At 44.8% G+C, this 13,569-nt stretch overlaps 1 protein-coding gene across 4 annotated transcripts in view; it reads right to left on the bottom strand.

Moving 5' to 3' along the window:
• The window catches only part of CAMK1G (calcium/calmodulin dependent protein kinase IG), a 186,198-nt gene that overhangs the window by 95,569 nt on the left and 77,060 nt on the right, over positions 1 to 13,569 (bottom strand). The gene's annotated exons all lie outside the window — the stretch shown is intronic.

Here is a 13,569-nt window from a genome sequence, read left to right as displayed (position 1 = left end):
ATTGCTGTCTCTGGCTGGTTGGTGCATCTGTAATGCTAGTGAAGGCATCTCGAACGGCTCTGGTGACTGTGCCGTGACAACAGTCAGCATTGCAGCCGGATGCGGTTCGAGGACTCAACCGTCTCAAAATTGTCCTTAAAAAGATGGACGCTGGATGATGCTTGCATGGCACTTCTTCGCAGGGCTTGTGTCCTTTCAAGGCAGATGGCCCAAAGCTCAGGAGGGTGTTATCAGACAACAGCCTTGTCCTTTGTCCAGAGACTCTCTGGCACATCACACCTGGGAAGCTTGCTGTCAGAACCTAGCAGGAAAGCTAGTGTGCTGGCTGGGTACTGAAACTGGAGCTGCTGGATGGGTCCTCTGAGTCCGTTATATCTCTCCATGGGAGATGTTCAGGGGGAGAGATCTTGCTTTACTCTTGGAACTCCTCGCCTAACCATCACTGGTGGAAGATGTAAGGTTGACTGTACCTTCAGATCAGGTCCAAATGAGTCCCTTGCAAAGTCTTCAGATGATCTGATCAGTGAGGGGCTCAGCCCTCTTTTAAATCCAAACAGGCTCCAGTAATTGGTGCAGGCTAAGCCCAACTTAATCAACCAATCCTGGGTCCCCACCAACAATCTACATTGATGCTTCAGGTAAGAATCAGAGTGCTTGGCAACAGACAGGGGAGGGATGCCAACATATACTTCTAAGTACCACCCATCTTCCTGTCTGCTGTACGTCAAAGTGTCTCCCTAATTAACTGAGCCTTATTCAGCACTTGATCACAACATGGGCCTCCTTTGAAGTAGGGGTGTGCAGGCAGACTTTTGTCTCCTACAATTCACATACTTCCCTGCTCTGAAAGGAGTGGTACCAGACAAGAAATGTACTGCCCTTTCATACCAAGGAGGGGCGTTAGTACCAAGTTGACACATTACATTACAAAGAGGTGTTGGTCTCTGGTCTCCATTGTCACTTCCTGCACCCAGGCCTTCTCTGAGGCCTACTACTTAACATTCTTTAATATTGACTGCAACCAGTAAGGTGTAACAATGGAGATGCAAATTCATGGAGCCAGATGCTTTTGATGTACCCACAGCTGTCAGTGTCAGCTACACATGACAGGGGAGGGTGGCACTGGTAAACTGTGTCCTCCCAGAGTACATGAATATTCTTCTGCTGTTCAGTGAGCATGGACAACATGTGCAGGAAGGGCCCTACATAGTTTGCAGATGTTTTTCTACCATCATTCGTTCTTTTAAATAAACAAAAAATCAAAATGCCCTGGCAAGCACACTCTCCTTGTGCGGATGGTCGAATGTTATTGGGCATTTGTATAGTGCCTTTCACCATTGGTGTGATCTCAACACTCTGTGGGTTGAACGTCCTCAGGGACCGTAGTCCAGGTCAGCGTGGAGGGTAGGGTACTAAGTAGTGTGTGGGTACACTATGTATTTGTGCAGCCATGTCAAATGTTCGTGGTGTGTAGCTGCATACTAGTGTTAGGAGTGGTCTGGTGGTTGTGTGCGATCAGTAGTATATGTGCAGTGAGGCCAATTTGACTTGGGGGTAGCTGCATTTTGGCAGAGGTGGTGCTTGTATATGTGATTATGTGTGCAGCTAGGCTGATTTTCCGTGGGGAATAGCTGCATTCTAAAGATTGTTGAGGTGTTCATGGTGTTGTGTAATTATGTGTGCAGCTAGGCCAAATTAATCGAGGGATAATAGCTGCCTTCTATTGTTTGTTGGTGCAGAGGAGAGTGCCAGCATATTGGTATGTGGGTGTATCAGTGCAATTCAAGGAGGGTCCCTGTTTCTGATTACCTTTTCGACTGGACTGGATTTGCATCTCCTGAAAGGAATGGGGCAGGTTGGCAAGTATTAGGCAGACATCTTGAAAGATTGTTTAGCTTCCAAGGGGAGTCCAAGCGTTTCTGAACTGGGGTGATAGTAATAATTGTCACCCGGGGTGATGTATGTTGACCTCCCATTGAAACATGGGGCTCAGTTTTCATTCTGGTGCCGCCCACACTCCATGCCCCTTGATGTGCAGTATAGCACCAACTATCCACCAGTGCTGCAGCTTTCAATCTGCACGCCACATTTCTCCTCACTCGCTCCCCCAACACCACTCCTCACATCCAGTTACCTTAATTCTTGTTCTTCCCATCACAGTAGTCGGCGCGCACTGTGTTGGCCCTCCACTTCCCTCCTTTGCAAATGGCCTCCATGGAAAGGGAAAACACACTGGGAGTAGTTCCCTTCCTCATTTACCATGAGAGTCATTTTGTTTTGTAGTTTTTCTTTATATTGCCATTCTCTTCAATTACTTAAAAACCAAAAAAAAACAAATCTTTTGGCACCCCGGAAAGCATGCCGGTTTTTCAAACTGTGCCTTTTTTCGATGTCACCCCCATTCTTATAGCAAGCCTCATTGGTACTAGAGGAAAATATACACCCTTTTGTTCGCTAGTAGTTATCAGACCAACAGCCAATGATGACATTTCTAAATCCATTGCAGTCGCTAAGTATCAGAGAGGAAGGGCTGTCATTCATTACGCTTGGATGGCGGTTTTACATGGTTGAATATAAAGTAACTGTCTTGCGTGCTCTTCTTGTTCAAATATGTCTTACTGAAGATGACTCCTTAAGGTTTCTTGGGCTTTAAAAGCAAGGTCATTGCAGGGATGTAATTTCACCAAAATGCCAGGTGTAGCGGAAGTGACATCACACGACCCTTGACCTCTGATGACATCACATGACGTGACATCATTTGACTGCACCCCGAAATTACATCACAGGAAGTGATAAAACATGACCTTTCAACCCTTGACAAAACAGGACGGGGCAGCACATAGCATTGTTCCTAAGTACACTACGAAAAATATGCCTACGCTATCACTATAATGTGATATACATTTCATACAAGAATGGATCGCCATAGGTATCGTTAAGATCAGTGTGTATAGGCCCGTATTACCAAATTACTGTGAATGCAAGCAGATGTCCAAGGCTAAATGATAATGATGTGTTATTATATAGCCCTTCCACCTAAGCGCTTTATATAGAACAAATATGTATACAATATCACCCAACCTGTGTTGGTACTCATTAAGCGACTTCAGAAGAATGCAAGGCTGAGTTGAGGTCTTTAAGAAGAGACTAAAACAGTAACTCGCCCCCTGAAGTGTGCCTGAAATAGACCTTTAATGAGTTTGGAATTATTGTATAGAATTCCAGAAAGACACATTATTTGTTATTCCTATTCTTTCTTATTTAGGGTCACTGCTCAAAGTGTTACACTTGTGGAGCCCCCTGTTTTTTAAAAGAAAGCCAGCCACTCTAGAAACAAGGAGGCACATGGTGCTGGCCACAGCGCAGGAGCTTACATTTAAAAAATAATAGTAACATTATTTTTTAGGGGTCGCAAAGGAGACCCCAGGGGTAGCACGTGAGACCTTAGGGGTCGCATCTGTGACCCCTGGCGAGCCCCAGATGATGTCTCTGGGTCACTGGACATACCTAACGTGGGAACCGTTCAGCGAATCATAACTTTCTTTCACCTCTTCTTTCTTTGATGGAAAGTCCTTTCTCTTTGTCTCCTGATTTGCTTGTAATCTCCCACTTTAGGTTTCTATGCCCTTTTGTCGGGAGATTTCTTCGACGTCCATCCATTGAAAGCGAAGGCACTTCCTCATCCCATGCAAACATAAGAAAAAGGCTGCGTACAAATTGAATACCTGCTTTTTCCCCTTTACCGATATCAAAGGTGATACATTCCCCAAGGGCGTAAGTGTTTCTTTTTTGAAAAGGAAGGAAATCAGGTTAGGTTCTAATGCGTGAAGGGCATTGCTTCCAAAGCGAGGCACGGGGAAGACGACAGCAAGGTCCTCATTTCATCCTTACCGAGCAGACCTAAAAGGGATTGTTCCGGAAAGGGCCTATTTTGGTTGCTCCATTTATCGAGATGTGTTTACTCTTCATAATATAAATGGTGACTCACACAGAGGGAACACATAGAAATTTTGATGCTTGCAAGCTAACGACGTAGACACCTCAAGGCTTCATCTTTTGTTGTGAGTGCCAAGGCTACAGATCGTTTTTTTGCCTGAAAGTGAAAAGGTTAAACTAGTCTCTTAAATTCTTTGTTGCCCAACGTGGGTGGGGGAGACACGCCCCCTCCCTCTCACCCGAGCCCTCCCCTTCTTACTATACACTTACCCTAGTGCTCAAGATAAGATTTGGAAGTGGGAGTATTTTACTCTGTATTTTTATAAATGATTTTTTAAGGAGTAAAAATGTAAGCCCTATTCGCAAAGGCAGTATTTTATAAGGGGGTAAAACATATGTTTTAACTCGAAAACCAAAACGTGTCTGTAGTAGTAACAGTTTTCTGATTTATATAGACCCTTTTCTCAATTGTGTGGCCTCAAAGCGCTTTGTGGTAGGAATGCCCTCGGTGACCGAAGTCCAGGTTGTCGCTGAATTCTAATGGCAGAGGTGTTGAGGCAAGTCTGTTGTAAGGGTGAAGCCATTACCTGTCCATCTAGACTGAATTTGTTATAGCCGTAGCTGCATTCTAGTGTGTGGCTGGATAGCCGCGCATGCCACAGATGTTCCACAAAGTGGTGCGTTTAGACATACCTTAAGCTCACATGGAGCTTATCTTTGATGTCACTGTGTCATCTGATCACCGGTGGGGGGACAAAACAGCTTCCACCATAGACTCTTCTGGGCACTTATGGAAAGGATACCATCAAGTCTACTAAGCGCAATAGCCTGGCTGCCCTAGAACATCTTCTAGCCAAGAAAATCATCTCCGGAGGATAGCTCAATGGCAACGTGCTCGCCTTGGAAGCAAGACGACATGGAGCAACAAAGGTTCGATCCCCGGGTGCGCGCTTAGAAACCTCTGGGTATTAAGCACGTTATACATAACCTATCATATCATATCATATCATAAGACAGGCATGCTACCATAGGATCTAGGATAATACAAGATGTCCACTCTCAGATACATCTAATGCAACACACTGCCCACCGTACCTTCCGTCCAACTAATGCAGTTCTTCAAAGTGCAATACAAGTGGCAGTCTTCAAAGTTCTTCAAGTACCATAGGTGTGCTGAATTTACATAATTTCTTCTAAATGCAGTGCATGTGCTGACCTTCACAATTCTTTAAGCGCAGTACAGGTGTCCGCTTTCACAGTTCTTCATGTGTAATGCGTGTGACAACCTACCCAATTCCGTCTAAGTGCAATATAGGTGCCAGCCCACACAATTACTTCTAGGTGCAACCCAATTTCCAGCCTTCACAGTTCTTCAGGTATAAAACAAGTGCTAGACATACCCAAATTCTTCTAAGTGCAATACATGTGCTAACCCATACAATTGCCTCCAAGTGTAAAACAAGTGCTAACCTTTGATGTTTTCTAAGAGCAATACATGTGCTAACCTGCAACAAATTCCTAAGCGCAATAAGTGTGCTGACCTACAAATATCTACCAAGTGCAGTACATGTGCTAATCTTCACAGTTATTCTGTGTGCAGTACGTGTGCTAATCTTCACAGTTATTATGTGAACAGTACGTGTGCTAATCTTCACAGTTACTCTGTGTGCAGTATGTGTGCTAACCTTCACAGTTATTCTGTGTGCAGTATGTGTGCTAATCTTCACAGTTACTCCATGTGCAGTACATGTATTAACTTACACAAAATGCCCCAAGTGTAACAAATCTGTTAGTCTATAGGTGCTAGTCTTCTAATTGCAATACCAGGCTACCCGCATATCTAGGTGCAAGCCTATGGCTGTCCTCCCAGGTATTGCGGGTATAAAGGCTGGCTAACATCAAGAATCTGCCAGGTCCAATGCCAAGGTTGGGCGCAGTGGCAATCTATCCTGACAGTTCTTTAAGCGCAGAAGGGGTCATACTAATACATCTTCTGGGTGCAATAAACAGCCTGTCCTCCGAGGACTTCAGCCGCATTGGGCTGGTTCTCCCTATGATATTCAGAGTGCTGGGAGCAGGAAATTATCATAAACATCTGCGTACATTCAAAGGCTGATGAAAGAGTGCAACACCTTTCCTACCCCCCTACAATCTATTCAGTGTGAGCTTATGGCCCTTTGGAACATGCATCTATTACCGATGGGATTACACCAGAGTAATTCTGAGTCAAAATAGCCAGACAAACTCATGAAGATGGCAAGTTGCTGTTTTATTAACAATTATCTAAAACAGGAAGCTTACAACGAACATCAACGGGTGTACGCCCATTCTCTCAGTGATTTCCACATAAAATACAATTGTATACTTCATTATGCATAAGAGTGACATCATACTACATGGCAATAGTGAAAAAACCTATCAAGGGCAGGGATTGGTTAAGGGACACATCTAGATATACAATCATATAGGAGCTAGGTTTGTTATTGGTTGTCCGATATCAGGTGGACAACTCATGACTACCTCTTTGAACGTGTCATTTTAACACAAATTTGTTACACGTATTTCATTGGTTTCTCAAGCTATATAGTCCTTAGTTATATGGTATGTTAGTAGCACATAAGCCAAGACCCAGGTGTAGGTTGATAGGACATGAGACTGCCCTATCACCCAATTTGCCCAGCATCTCTCATCACCCAGGCCTTCTGCCATGAAGTTCTCTTTGTAGTTGACCTTGCAGCGTATTCTTGTCATGGGAATGCAGGGGAGTGAGGGCCCTCGCTATTGTGTCTGGTATTTCAAGTTCAGGCCCTAATTCCATCCATGACTCAAGTTACAAGAGACCACAATTCTGTTCATTATGCAGGCTTTTAAATGTTTTAATGAAATAAAACTTGGCATCTTCTGTGTTCTTTCTTGCACCATAATGTGAGTGGATTCATCCTACGCACACACGTTCCTCTTTAGCGTAGATAGCTGACCTCGACTTATCAGTTCTTGACTTCAGGCCAGACAGCGTTTCCACACAGCTCCAGTAACCGGCTATTCTACTGCGACACAGCCTTTCATTCTTTCTTAGTGATTTCCAGGCTTATTATTACATGATATCAATGTCCAGTTTCAATGCGATGGCGGCATTGCCTGCATTCTATTCACTACTTGTAGCTAGCCTATACGATGACTTGACCTATCTTGTGTTTCAGCGTCTGTACATTCAGTAAACCTCTGTTTTCTGCAGCATTTTGCTAGCATGTAATCTTCTTCTTTTACACCTTAAGGTTCACTCAATTCTTTACTTCGTCATTTGTCCTCTAAGATCCATACATTGGGCCTCATCACGAGTCAGCCGGTCCGGAAATAATGGTGGCGGTAAACCCGCCGCCACCGTTGTTTCCGGACCGGCTGATCTCGAGTCCTGCAGGCAGGAGGTGTCACTCCCACCAGGTCTGACCTGGTGGGTTTAACACCACCCGCCTGCAGGCAGACGTGGAAACACCGGCACCATTACAGCATGGTGCTGGTGTTTCCACTTCCCCATTCCCATGGAGTCCTATAGAATTTACCGAATTCTGCCTCCGGAATTACCAGGTCACCGGGGTTGTAATCACAGAGGCGGAATGCTAAGACGAGTCCGGCGATAACCTGCTGGTTTTTCCGGCTCGGGTACCGATGGACTCATAATGAGACCCATTGTCTTCATTCAGTGTTTCAAGACGTCGTGCACACTTTCTTATGATGTCATTATTTTCTTAGCCATGTCCAGAGGTGTTTCTAGGCCTGGAAAAGATCTAGGGCTACACTAATGTCGAGACTGTCAGGACTCGGGGCTATCTAGCTTTTTGGTTGTAACCCCTGAGATTCTATCTGGGGCTACAACCAAAAGACCCAGGGCTATAGCCCCCTTAGCCCCACCCTAGCAACGCCTCTGGCCCTGTCTCATATTCCGTCAAGGAATTTCTCCTGTATGCTGTCATAAACTCATGGATACATTCAATGGGTTGTCTCAATGGATACTGTCTTCCATATGCTTGTTGCGTCATTGGTACAGTAGCTGATTTTAGACAGGCAACAGTCTCATGGCTCCTATACAGGGGAGGCAGGGGGGTAGGGTCTCCTGCAGACACATAAGTCTGCTCCCCTAAAAGTGCAACACATCTCCTACCCCCACAAAATCCTTCTAAGTGGGATGCACAGAGTAGTCCCAATACATCAGGCTATCTAGGGGTGCAGCAGATAATCTACAAAGTGTTATAATATAATGGTGGTAATATAGAAGCACCAGGGTTTTAACTGAGCGCAGTAATGACTGTGTTCACTGCCCGTGCCAACTTACCTTAGTTGTAGCTATAGGGTGCTTTGTTGGTTGACCATGGGTGATCAGGGGCCAAAAAGGAGTTGCCCCTTGCTGTAGCCCTTCACTGGCTGCCCTGGGCAAGGCTGCCCTGGGCCCTCCGAAAAGAGAGATTCTTCCTGGACGAGGCAGCCAGTCACGGACCGGGTGGGAGGGAAGAGGAACAGGGGAAAGTGTTTGGAGGGAAGAAGGCAAGGGAGCAAGAGGGGAAATAAATAAAAACGGTTTGGGAAAAAATAAAAAATAAAAGCATGTTGGGGAAAATAAATAAATAAAAGCAGGTTGGGGAAATAAATAAATAAATAAAAGCGGGTTGGGGCGTGATGAGCACTCACCTAAAGCAAGTGCACTAAGCACAGAGGAGCGAGAGCAGGACCCGCTCTCACATGTGTTACCATCACCCTCTTGCCCTCATGTGCTTCCCACTGTACGTTTGTTCCTGTTTGCAATTCACCAACAGACCACAATAATCATTTCTTTGCACCCAGTTATTCATGCACAATAAAAGATATATGTTTACTTCTTCCGATCAGGCAGTAATACTAACAGTTTCCTCCTGTGGGACTCTCCATGACTGGTGCAAAGATATCCATGGAGCTCTGTGGGTGAAAGCAGGGCACAAGGTGTGTGTTTCCTATTTTTTGTTGGGACTATTTTTACTATTTAACCTCACTTTACAGTTCCTAATTTAAATCTCACTGTAACATACAAAACAAGCACTGACAAAGCCAACTGCTGACAGGCCTAGATTTATAGAGGTAAATACCTTGTTTAGAATTAAGAGGAAGGGAGCTCTACTTTTGCACAACCTCTCAAAGTGCTCCTTTAAAAAAAATTCAAAAAACATGACTTCTCTGAGTTCCTAGTTTCTGTTTCTTACACTGTGGTCATGCCCAAAAAGCACCCTGTGGACACGTGCTCTTTGGCTGCTGCAGTTGAGACTACTGGTACTGGAATAAGAAATATTTGCAAGAACTAGATGAAAACGTTGCAAAATGCATGTGTTTGTGATCTCAACGTGTTTACAGGGTTTGCCGTTTGTTACCACACCTGAATTATTGACCGCAATCTCTTGCTAATGTCACCAGTGGCGTGCTTTTCTTGGCATCACATGTTAGGTAATGTTGATTTATACCACACACCGCTACCACCCAAGGGCAGTCTCCAGGCGCCCATGTGGTCAATTCTCAGAGTACGTTGCAGACTCGCCTGAGGCGACGGAGTGAAGTCAGACATTTGGGCCTCATTCTGAACGAGTCTGTAATTGTAAAAAGAGGTTGTATTTGGCACACTGAGCACAGTTACCAAATGTCTAATTATGGGCAGAGAGGTATTTATGGTGTGCGGTATCATTTGGAAAAATGGCATGTAGCAAATACCGCCGGATTATAAGGTAATATTTAACCTAAAATATGTAGCAAAAACGTTTTCTTATTTCCGTGACAAGATCTGTTAACGACTCCCTGGACCTAAGGAAAATGATTATGGTGGTGGACAGGGGTGTTGCTAGGTCTGGAAAAGATCCGGGGTTTAGGCTTATTTTGGGACTGTCGGGACTGGGGGCTAGCTAGCCTTTTTGGTTTTGACCGTTGAGCTACTATCCGGGGCAACAACCAAAAGACCTGGGGCTATAGCCCCCTCAGTCCCCCCCAGCAACACCTCTGGTGGTGGACGGAGGGAGGCTATCAGGGTGGGAATATATTCCGGCAGGTCGCTTTGCAAGCATGGCACATAGACCGGGTAAGTTAGCCTTCACTTCGCAAGTTCGAATCCCGGCAGAGCCGAATGATGCCGTCATGCTTCCAACGTCAGATAGGGTACCATGAAATGCACTGGTTAATAGTGAGATGAGTGGCGCTTAGAACCAGGAGGAATCTGGCATAAAGCGCTACAACAAAACTTTATATTGTTATCACAATTTGGGTTATTATTACAATGTTTGTGTACATTACCATACGCAGTAGTGTGGCGGCTTGAAAGGCTATTGTGCCTATTTCATTTCCATCCCCTAACCGGGATGTACATTTTGTTTGTATAGTGAAAATGAGGATGCCCGTTAATATTTCTGAATGTCAGCATGTTATACCCTCAGCCCGGCAGTAAGATTTTCACCTGCAGTATCAGTAAGTATGCCTATAACATAACATGACAGGTGTATTTGTAGAGCGCACGTTCTCCCACAGAGGGGCATCTTGGCACTGTTGACAGATAACAGAGGCTTATTTATGATTCTTGTTTTTTTTTTTACATTTGTAAAGTGCACTAAAGCCGAGGGCACCTAGGCGCTTGTTACAGTACAAAGATAAGGCAGGTGCAGAGGAAAACAACCCAAAATGTTCAGGCGAGAGGCTGGAATAGTTGAAGTTAGATAAAAAGCCACGTTTTTAGTTGCTTTCTGAAGGACCAGGAAGATTGTTCGTAGCAAAGGGAGAGCCGGCAATGAGTTCCAAAGAGAGTCGTCAGTGACTGCGAAGCGAGTGCCTCCTGCTGTGCTGCGCTTGAATCGTAGCAGAAACGAGGTGATGACTGTAGAGAGAGCGTGCAGGTCTGGTGGAAAGAGACTTTGGGCCTCATTACAAATCGCCCGGTATGGAAAGAACGGTGGCGGTAAACCTGCCACCACCGTTGTTTCCATGCTGGGCGATCACAACTCCTGCAGGCGGGAGGTGATGTTCCCGCCAGGTCTGACCTGGCGGGTTTAACACCGCAAGCCTGCAGGCGGACGAGGAAACACCAGCAGCATTAAAAGATGCTGCCGGTGTTTCTATGATCCCCATTCCCATCGAGTCCCATAGGACTCAATGGGAATGGGGATTAACACCATTCCGGCTCCGTGATTCCCGGGAAACCGGGGTTGTATTCCGGGAATCACAGAGACGGAATGGTAATACGAGTCCGGCGGTAACCAGGCGGTTTTACGGCCTCGGTTACTGCCGTACTCGTAATGAGGCCCTTTGTAATTCTGTGAGACAAGTATGACAGGGCTGTATTGGAGAGGCGATGGTGAGGGCAAGGATTTTAAATTTGATGCGCTTACGGATAGGAAGCCAGCAAGCTTCTTTCCTGGCTACACTGAGGTGGCCCCGTTTGGAGAGATCAAGGACAGCACCAAGGGCATTGTTCTGGATGACCTGCAATTTAGTACGGTTCCTTCCTGAGGTACCGGCGAAAAGGGCATCAAAATAGTCTTTTCTCGAGCCAATGATGGCGTGGGAGATGGTGAGGCGTTTGTGTGTAGAGAGGACAATTTTGCACGCATTGACGAGTTTGATAGTATGGCCAGAGGAAGATGCGATGGAGTTCAGTTGTGTCATGGTCAAGGTGGCGTCAATGTAGAAATCCAGGGTTTTCACTGCAGGTGAGACTGAGAGACCGTCAATCGTAAAGGCTTGAAAGAAACGGTCCAGTTTGCAGAGAAGGGTTTGGGTGCCAACAATGAGGATTTCTGACTTGTCATCGTTGAGGCAAAGTTGATGGGATGCCGTCCAGGTATGGATGGTTTGATAGACAAGAGTTGAGGGTGGTTGAGTCCTGAATATAGTTGCCAGTGCAAGGGAAGAGGATTTGTGTGTCATCTGTTTTGTCCGTGTAGATGATGCCAATGGAGTCTAGGTGACAAAAGAGGGGTTGATGTTGTAGCGAGTAGGTGTATATAGCAAGCGGTTTAGAAAAATCCACACAACTCACGACACGGGCCTTTAAGTAAATTTGTCACTGCAACCAGCAGTGTCATCTTTGCACTACTAGCCACAAGTTCAGCACAGGCTCCTATTCTAGAGTGGCCTACAACTCTCTTTCAAATGTCAACTAAAAAGTGTAAACAACCTATTTTGTAATATTTCTCAAACTTTATTAACCACATATTTGGTAACGCCAGTGTTGTTCGAATCAAACTTTAACCGTGTGGACATCATCTTATGCACAGGTCTCAGAAAATATTTTGAAATTGGAGTATTTTATTCCCTATTTTATGAAGATGGCCGGAAAATTTTTTTCAGTGCAAAAATAAAAGTCATTTCCATTCTGAATAGGAGTATTTTAGGGTTAAGAAAAATGTATTTCACATTTTGAACTGATATTCTTTTGTAAACCACCATTTTGTTTACACCTATTGAGTATGCAAATTGAAAGGTGCATTTTTTACCCTAAAGTTCCCTTTCATGTCAGACAGCGGTAGTGCTTCTTTTATCAGGTACTGCTTTGCAGGTAACATACATCTAAACATATTAGGGGAGATGTGTGTGTGGAAGCTGCAGGTGGCTGGGCTCCTTAGGGCCTGCTTGTTGGCAGTATTTTACTCCCTATTTGCCATGTTGGGAATATTTGCAGGTTTTTAGAGAGTAAAATGGCGGATATGCAGCTTACCTCTAGAACAGCTTCATGCACTAAGAGGTTGATATTTCCCAAATGGCAGAAATGTAGAGCATTTGCACATGGTGCATTTCCATCAGTGTATTTAGATCTACTTTGTTCGTTTTCCAGAGAACAAGCAAAACAGATGTAATAAAGGACATGCCTGATGCCTGCTGGCTTTGGCGCGTAACAAACAAATGATTAAATAAATAATAAAAAAAAGAAGCAGTACGGGGGCTTGCCCCCATTATGAAAAAAGATGAACATTTAATTGCACAGAGGCAAATGCATAATGATCCAAGATTTATCGATGGAAAGACATGAAACCATGGCAACCCTCTTTTTCCCAGATTCGTCGAATCCCTTCATATAAATGCGACTCACTTTCCTCATTCACTTTTCGACTCACAGATTTTCTGTTAATGCCCTCATTTTTAAGAAGTTGGGCGCGATTTGCGCCCTCACGTTGCCCCTTGGCAACTTGCACCTGATTAGCAAAACAGAGAAAGAGGGCAGTTGCGACTATTCTAATAGACTTTGCAAATCTGCAGATCTGCGCCTTTACAAGGAGGCAGCGGTTGTACCTCCAGTAAGCACCACTTTTCACATGGAGTGTGAAAGGCCAGGCCTTGAAAATTAGGGTCACACCTACAAAGACTCTTGGGCCATCATGATGCCCAAAAAATAACACGTCGCTTGCTCCTGCAAAAATGTGCCCTGGTCCAACCTGGCCATATTTGGATTTGGAGTCCAGGCAAATGAACAGGGCAAAGATAAACCTTTTTGAGTACATTTTTGACTCAAAATTACTCACTTGCCCCAAAGTTCGATACCACTTTTAGAAAAAAAAATGATTTTCGCTTCTGACTTTCTCCTGCTAAATTCTACTGAGGTCCCTGCGTTTGATTTGAAACTGCGTGAGAATCAGACTT

The sequence above is a fragment of the Ambystoma mexicanum genome, chromosome 13 (genome assembly GCF_040938575.1).
Source record: "Ambystoma mexicanum isolate Mex_15411 chromosome 13, UKY_AmexF1_1, whole genome shotgun sequence".
NCBI classification, from domain to species: Eukaryota; Metazoa; Chordata; class Amphibia; order Caudata; family Ambystomatidae; genus Ambystoma; species Ambystoma mexicanum.
This window is presented reverse-complemented; position numbering and strand designations above follow the sequence as displayed.